General features: G+C 42.5%; 1 pseudogene; it reads right to left on the bottom strand.

Annotated features, from left to right (window-relative positions):
* Positions 1-7,484, bottom strand: part of LOC121928559 — a 30,239-nt pseudogene extending 22,755 nt beyond the window's left edge.
* Between the last annotated feature and the right edge of the window lie 1,696 nt (positions 7,485-9,180).

Genomic DNA, 9,180 nt, shown 5'->3' with positions numbered 1-9,180 from the left:
GCCTTGGTCCAGGCCTTAGAGGGAGAGAAGAACCACTGGACCTCATCCCCTTTCCCTCCATCATTCCCTTCTCCTTTTGTTTCGTGTCTTTTAGATTGTAAGCCTGAGGGCAGGGAACTGTCTGATTAAAAATAATATTGTAAGCCACCCTGAGAGCCATTAAGGCTGAAGGGCGGGATATAAATACCAAAATAAAAAAATAAAATAAATAAAGAACCACCACTCCAGATCCTATCTTGTGTGCATGTTTACTGAGGACCACCATTCCGTTACATGTGAATTAGTTGCAGTCACTGATGTGTGGCCTTTATATTGAAAGAGATTAAACATCATCAAGAACTATGTGATGTTTATTGAACTGAACGCTAGTCCTATTATGTGGCAACCACAATCATCATACAAGGAAGATTTCTAATTCAAATGACTGAACATTTTCTCTAGGCTAGGGAGGCCAACTAAACCTTGAATTATGTATGTGGCTATTGGCTTATTTCATACATGTAGCAAAGTAGGGGTGGGGGTGGGAAATTTCCCTACATTCATGCTAAAGCTCTTTGTGAGTTTCTGATACTTACTTCTTCTTTTCCAGTTACATGTGAAATGCTCATCCAATAACTTTCCAAGAGGGCATGTAAGAATAATAATATTAAATCATTAATAATTATCTACTTTTTTACCTGGATAATGGCAGTTCACACGCCAGAATGCCATGGGTTTTAGATTTCCACTAGTCTTGCCAACAAGTGCATACTCATCACAACTTTTCAATTTCAATTTTATTTCAGGATTTTGATCTGCAGGAAAGATCAAATACATATTAACATATGAAACATCCATAAACTGACCATGGAGCCTATTACTACCTACTCTAAGTGGCACCTGGTCACCAAGGTGTCAAGTTAATGTCTTAAACGAAAGGAACTCTCCTGCATGTACCAATGAGTAATTGCAGAAAAGTACCTAAATCCACAAGACTTCCAATTAAGCATCTTACTACTTACTACCACCAGCTTTCTTTTTACTTTTCACTCCAGAAACAATTTTGGGTATCATGCTTGCAAGCCTAACCCCACAATGCCAAAGAGTACAGTCTAGAGGACAATATTTAGGACCCATGATCTGAGGATTATAACCTACTTCTTTGGAACAATAATACTATGCTAGTTCAATCAGATTTCTGTGGGTAGGACTTTCATTGTGACTTGCCATAAAGCAATAGGTACTATATGACAGGCTCCTACTGCTATCACTTGAAAGTTATTGTGTAGCTAGTCCATCTTCCCCTCTATTAATTTCCCCTCCCCAGTAAGCAAAAGGATGAAAAGTGTTGAAAAACACAAGAAGTGCACAAATTGAATACAACATGTTCTGGATCTTCCATTAAATTCCATAATTAAAGCAGTGTCATTTCAAAGACAACACCTAGAGCACTTCATCTAGAAGTGGTCCTGGACTTAACAAAGGACTGTTAATTCCTTGGGATATTCAGGTGATGGGCCACATAAACTGTTTGTTAGACAACTGGGTTTTGGGGTGTGTATGTGTGTGTGTGTGTGTGTGTATATTAGAAAAGGAAGTGTAGGGAATATTCCTTCCCAGGAGAGAGCTCTATTACACTACACAATAATAACATTATGATTCTACTTCAATTGCCATTGCTGCATTCTGTCAAATCTTGGTTTTTGAAGCTTGGTGAGGTACTATAGCAATCTGACTGTAAATTTTAAATAACCCTCCCTAAACTGCAAATCCCACGATTCCACAGAATGGAGCCATAAGAGTTACAGTGGAATAATAGCACTATAACTGTGTAAAGGGAAGGTCCCAGAGAGAAAGAATCATTGAATCACAGATTCATAGAGGTGGAAGAAACCACAGAAAGAGAGCAGAATAAAGGGAATACTACCCAATAAAGAGAGAAGAGGTTTCTGGGTTCTGCAAACTCAAAGTAAGTACCGATGATGTGGACAAGATCCTCGGAAGTGTTCGGAAGACGACCTGCTCTCTTGATCCCTGCCCCTCATGGCTAGTGGCCCAGGGGGGACCGGCAGTAACTTTATTGTTACGCCGGATCATTAATACATCCTTGAGGGAAGGGCAATTTCCATCTGATCTAAAATTGGCCATTGTAAAACCTTTATTAAAAAAGCCCTCCCTCGACCCCCTGGTACATAATAATTATCGGCCAGTCTCGCTGCTGCCATTTTTGGGGAAGGTGATCGAGAGGGCGGTTGCAATCCAGCTTCAGGCGGTCTTGGATGAAACGGATTATCTGGACCCATTTCAAACTGGTTTCCGGGCGGGTTACGGGGTTGAGATGGCCATGGTTGCCTTGGTCGATGATCTCCGTCTGGGCATCGACAGGGGAAGCGTGTCCCTGTTGGTGCTCTTGGACATCTCAGCGGCTTTCGATACCATAGACCATGGTATCCTTCTGGAGCGCCTGGCAGAGGTGGGAATCGGGGGCACTGCGCTCCAGTGGTTCCGGTCCTACCTCTCTGGGAGGTCCCAGATGGTGCAGCTGGGAGACGTGTGCTCCGATGAGAGGGCCCTTAAAACTGGGGTCCCTCAAGGAGCCATTCTGTCTCCCATGCTATTTAACATTTACATGAAACCGCTGGGAGAGATCATCCGGAGACATGGAGCGCGGGGTTATCAGTACGCTGATGACACCCAAATAATTTTCTCTATGTCTCCGACTGATGCAGTGACTGAGGATGGCGTCTCTCCTCTCGTGGCGTGCCTGGAGTCAGTAATGGGCTGGATGAGGGAAAACCAACTCAAGCTGAATCCAGAGAAAACAGAGGTACTTGTGATAGGTTCCCCTGGTCCAGGAATGGTGGTAGTTCCACCTGTCCTGAACGGGGTCACGCTCCCTGTGAAGGACTCCGTGCGCAGTCTGGGGGTGCTTCTTGACTCGTCGCTTCACCTGACTGCTCAGGTGAATGCGACGGTCAAGAACACCTGTTATCAGCTTCGGCTCATTCGCCAGCTGCGCCCATACCTGGCCCAGAGGGACCTTGAAATGGTAGTACATGCTCTGGTAACCTCGAGATTGGATTTCTGCAACGCACTCTACATGGGGCAACCCTTATACCAAACCCGGAAGCTACAAATGGTACAGAATATGGCAGCCAGGCTGGTCACTGGAACTTCCAGGGCCAGCCATATTACACCGATGCTTAAAGACTTGCATTGGCTGCCTATTCGCTTCCGGGCACAATACTGTATAAGGTGTTGGTAATGACCTATAAAGCCCTAAATGGCTTGGGCCCAGGATACCTGAAGGACCGCCTCTCCCCGTACATTCCGTCCCGCACCCTCAGAACATCTGGGCAGCAATTACTTAGGGTGCCAGGGGCTAGGTTGACCTCTACCACGAGGAAGACTTTTTCCATCGCCGCCCCGGCCCTTTGGAACACGCTGCCCACAGAGCTCCGCTCGGCCACCTCCCTGGCCCAATTTAGAAAGGACCTAAAAACCTTTCTATTTCAGATGGCATTCCCCGACTAAAGTCCAGTGGGCCTCCCTTCTTCTTCTGTGGCAAAGAGGAAGGGCTAATGGGGGTTTTATTCTGTTTTATTTTGCTGCTGTGTAATTGTTTTAACCTGAATGTATATGTTGTGTTTTATTGATATTTGCTGTGAACCGCCCTGATCTATGGAAGGGCGGTATAAAAATAAAAATTTTATTATTATTATTTATTAAAGGAACAGTCTACTTATGCAACTATTTATATCCCATGATGTATGAGTAGGATTGTAGTTTTGATTGGAAGGTTTAAGCTATGCACACCCTATGTTCAACCTGTATATCTGTGAACAAACTTAAATATTATGAATTTTATAAGCATCAGCATCTCCTGCAGCCTCTTTCTAAAGCAAACAAACCTGGATAAGTGTTGTATCCTCACACATCCTCACCATTTTGAGAAATGTAGTGATTTGGGAGTCCAAGAATTTTTGGAGGTTGTCCTGTGGGGCTTGGAGAATCACAACAAAGAAGGTACGAGCCACACACAGTCACTAACTAAACATTCTCCATCTCCGTTGCAACATATAGGTTTACCACTCATTTAACAATACAGTAAGAGAACCACTTACGTCTGTGGCACTCAATGGATCCTGCAATCAATAAACAGAATAGGGCTAGGAGCCCTTGTGAGAAGTCTGCCATCACTGCTAAGACCACAAAACAGGGAGAGATTTTTCTGCAAAGAAAACCAACAGAATAATTAGGTCTCCATCAGACAGAGAATGCCAATAAAAGGATTTCCTGAAACTTAATCTTTAGCTCAACTTAGAAATTGTATAGTTCTCCAGGTATTGTTGAACTGCAGATCCCAGCATCCCTAGCCAGCATTCCCATTGGGGAATAATGCTGACCTCTGCAGCTCAGCAATAGCTGAATGGCCCCATTCTTGACTAAGGTGTTTATCACATGGGAGGGCAGCACCCAAATCCCGTGGATAAAGGGGTTTAAATCGATGAATATCTGACAAGAGTGGGATTGCTTTCAGATGACGTCGCACAACTTTGGCATTAACTTCAGGAAAATCCCAAAGTTAAAAAGTCGTGTGATTTTGCTGCTTTTTGCACAGGTTAATCTTGAGTTAATGCCAAAGTGCCCAACATGTCTGAAAACAACCCTGGTCTTGCAGGATATTCACGGGATTTAAACCCCGTTTATCCACAGGATTTGGACACTTTGCCTCCCATGTGATAAACTCCTTAGATCACAGAGTCTCACACTATTCTCCGATCAAAAAATCCAGAAATCCCTTTCCCAACAGAAGTTGTACTGTGCACATCAGATCCAATCAGCCAACTGGAGATGCTACATTAGCAAGCAGAAGTTGATTACATTTTCAACTGCCATGAATGAAACAATTACATGATAGCAATGCATTCCAGAGATCTAATGGAAGCAAACTTAAATTGAAATGGAATTAGAATTTGAGCTGATAATGGCTAGTTGAGCAGGCACTGGAAATTGCATAAAAATGTCCTGATGGTATCAGTCTGAACATTCATGATGGTGTCTGGAGAAAGAGCTGTTGGAACTAAGCCCAGCACAATCACAGCACCCAAAGTGGTGACATGTGATCAGAGTAACCCTTCATGTTTATTGTTGTTCAACAAATCTCTGATCCTATTTAACTTATTTCATATGTACTATATTGTTTTGCTTTATATTCTAACATATTATTTTGACAACAGGGCTGAAGGAGAGAGCTAAGAGACCCAAGGAGAGCCAGAATGGTTCGTGCATTGAATAATGACTCTGGAGACCAGGGTTTGAATCTCCACTCAGCTATAGAAACCCACTGGATGACCTTGAGCAAGTCACACTCTCTCAGCCACAGAGAAACGCAAAGGCAAACTACCTCTGAATAAATCTTGCCAAGAAAAAGCTGTAATATAGGTTTACCTTAAGGTTACCATGTTTATTGTTGTTCATGTGGAAGAACAGATCTGCTTATCCCATTTATGCCCATTTGAATTGCAGACAAAGAGGGCAAACTTATACTAGCTTCGAATTAAAGTATATATGAAGGGAAAGGACTTTGACACCAAGACCTTTATGCATCTCGCATCATCCAACCTATTTCACGCTAATCAGTGCTGCACAAGCCCCTTCTTGCACTGTTGCTGTTACCACAGCATAACAGAGCATACACTTGGGGTGCATCTACACTGTAGAAATAATGCAGTTTGACATCATTTTAAGTGCTGTGGTTCCATCCTATAGAATCCTAAGATTTGTAGTTTTCCAAGGTCTTTAGCCTTCCCTGCCAAAGAGTGCTGGTGCCTCACAAAACTAAAAATCTCAGGATTTTGTAGGATGGAGCCATGGTGGTTAAGGTGGTGTCAAACTGCATCATTTCTACAGAGTATTATTATTATTATTATTATTATTAACCTTTATTTATAAAGCGCTATAAATGTACTCAGTGCTGTACATACAATCTTTTTAATTAGACGGTTCCCTGCCCTCAGGCTTACAATCTAAAAAGACATGACAAAAAAGGAGAAGGGAAAGGTGGTGGGGCTAGTAGGCTAATACATATAAAGTACATAGCAATACAGGAAATGGTTCGATAAAACAGGCACCAAAAGAACATCAAATAGCAAGCAACAATTATGCAATGCCTGGGAAAGCTTCTCTGAACAGGATGGTCTTCAACTCCGTTTTGAAGCTGGTTAAAGAAGTGATGGCTCTTGCTCATGGGGGAAGACGGTTCCAGGAGTGAGGGGCAGCGAGTGAAAAGGGGCGAATCCGAGATGCGGCATAGGAAATCCTGGGCTGGGACAGCAGACCTTGACTACCAGAATGGAGGGCCCGAGTAGGAAGGTGAGGAGAAAGAAGGTCTGATAAGTAAGGAGGGGCCAGCCCATGGAGGGCTTTAAACGTCGACAGCAGGAGCTTATACTGAATATGGAAAGGGAGGGGGAGCCAGTGAAGGGATACCAACACAGGAGAGATGTGGTCAGAGCGGTGGGCGGATGTGATAATACATGCAGCTGAATGTTGGATAGAAATTAAAGGACGGAGGTGAGAAAGAGGAAGCCCAGCCAGGAGGACGTTACAGTAATCCAGTCGTGAGATCACTAGGGCATGGACCAGGATCTTGGCAGTAGAGGTGGAGAGATAAGGTCGGATTTTAGCAATATTGTACAAAAAGAATCTACAAGCCTTGGCTGTGGTCTGGATCTGAGGGGTACACAACAGAGAAGAATCAAAAATAAAACCAAGACTGCAGGCTTGCTGGACTGGTTGAATAGAAATGTTGTCCACAGAGACAGAAAAGGACATGTTGAGCTTCAAACGCCGATGGCACATCCACTGCAAGACAGCTGTGAGACATGACGAAACTTGCTGTTCAAGCTTTGGAGAAAGATTGGAGTTGGAAAGATACAACTGGGTGTCATCGGCATACAGATGGCAGGAAAAACCGAAAGAGCTAATGAGTTTACCTAAGGACAGTGTGTAGAGAGAAAACAGAAGGGGACCCAGAACAGAGCCCTGGGGAACTCCAACAGATATGGGTAAAATAGATAAATAGAATCTACAGAGAAAACAGTAAAACCAAAACTTCACTATCTGTTTAAGAACAATGCAAATAAATACACACTGCTTTAACCCTTTAACCCTATAGAAGGTAACAAGGCTAGATAACAAGGCTAGACAGAAGTGTTCAAATCAGTTGAGTCTTCTTCTTGCAGCATCCAGTCTTACAACAGAAAACTCTGTTGTATAGTCCAGAGAAAGCTGTACAACTGGCCTGAACTTGGTCTATAGCTTTATCCTAAATTACATGCCCTTCACGGATTACTATTTATTTTCTCCCTCTTTGTATATTGAAACATTGCGCTATACACCACCGAATCCTCTTACCTCTGCAACTTGTTTACTGGTAATGATGGCTGCCAAATTGAAGAGCAAAGAAAAGCTCTTTAAATATATTTTGTGAAGAAACCCAGGTGGATTTTGATTGGTGAATCTGATATTGTAAGAAGGGGGGTGAAAAATGGGAAGAGGGCCAAAATTGCTAGAATCCATATCAGAGTTAAGGTTAAAGAAGCAAATGCGATACCTTCTGATTATGCAATCCAAACCAAACATAGTTTAGAAGAGTCAATGAGGCATCTGTATTGACAGTCAAGGGATTGCTTCATTTTGTGCAAATCTAAAAGGGCTCAGTGACAGTGACCTCTTTTTGCCCCTCTGCCAGAATGCGGAGGGTTCCTGAGTGTCACAGATGAGGTGTTGTTCATGGGCAACCAACAATGTCTTCACACTGAGGCCCAGGTTTGGAGTGACTACTCATAGACTAGAATGGTAAATAAAAATAATAAATAAATAAATAAATATTATAAATAGTAGTAAGCCACTGCCTCAGTCAGGGTTGTTAGCCCCACTTTAACACATAGTTATCTTCCAGTAAATAGTCCTAGGGTCACCATACGTCAGAAATGAGTTGAAGGCACACAACAACAAAATATGTCAATAAGCTAGTGTAATATAGTGGTTTGAGTGCTGGGCTACAATTCTGGAGACCAAGGTTTGATTCCCAGTTCAGACATAGAAACCTATTGGGTGACCCTGAGTGAGTCACACACTTTCAGCCCCAGAAAATAAACCCATGATAGATTGATCTTGAACAACTTGAAGGCACACACCAACAAAATAAGGTGCTTGAATCTAGTCCCAGAAGTTCTGATGAAATCTAGAATGATTTGATAGTAGCTTTATTACAATTATAAGCCACTTTGCATAGAAAGAAATCTATCAAATTATACACATGAAAAATAATCAGCAGCACAGGAAAAGTCAAGATAGACATTGGACAGAAAAATGGACTGTGAGAATTCTGTTGCCTCGTGAGAGGCCATTTCAGATGCTCTCGCACTTGCCATTTCATTTGTACTGGCCTAGTTTGTTCACTCGCCTGTTACAGTGCAATCATACCATCATGTTCCTCAGTATTTTTGCCTACACTTGGGTGATCTTATCTCATTTCACAGAAAACTCAGCTGTTATGAAAAAGAAAAATGAGGGGATGTAATATGTACAATCCTAAACATTATAAAGTGTGATCAAGGGTTCTGATAGAAGTAGTAGTCTCTGTAGCAACTGAAAGATATGGCTGGAAATGCCCACTCTTCTGCAGTGTTCGATATGCATTACTTTGTTGCAAAATTTTTCATGTCTTGTACAAGTACAAAACACACTGCAGAAATAATCCAGTTTGAGATTGCTTTAACTGCCTTGCCTCAGTGCTAGGGAATGCTGAGAATTATAGTGTATTGTGGCACCAGAGCTCTCTGACAGAGAAGGCTAAATATCTCACAAAACTACAGTTTCCAGAATCCCCTAGCATTGAGCCAGGACAGTTAAAGCGGTCTCAGAGTGGGTTATTTCTGAAGTGTATTTTGGATTACAGTCACTTTTTTTTTCTGTGCAAGGTCTTCTTTTTGCCTGAACAGAAGAGAACAGGAACATTATGCTTTGCAGTTGACTCCTGCTTCTCTGCCTTTTTCTGCCTCTCTCTTCATTAGTGTTCAGGATTTATTCCAGAAGGTTTATCTGAGAGGAAAAGATAAGAAATTGTGGGCTCTTGCAAGATGTTTACTTTGAGGGAGTGGGGGAGTCCATGGGTGTGTGGGTGTGCATATA

This window comes from Sceloporus undulatus, chromosome 4 (genome assembly GCF_019175285.1).
Source record: "Sceloporus undulatus isolate JIND9_A2432 ecotype Alabama chromosome 4, SceUnd_v1.1, whole genome shotgun sequence".
NCBI lineage: Eukaryota > Metazoa > Chordata > Lepidosauria > Squamata > Phrynosomatidae > Sceloporus > Sceloporus undulatus.
This window is presented reverse-complemented; position numbering and strand designations above follow the sequence as displayed.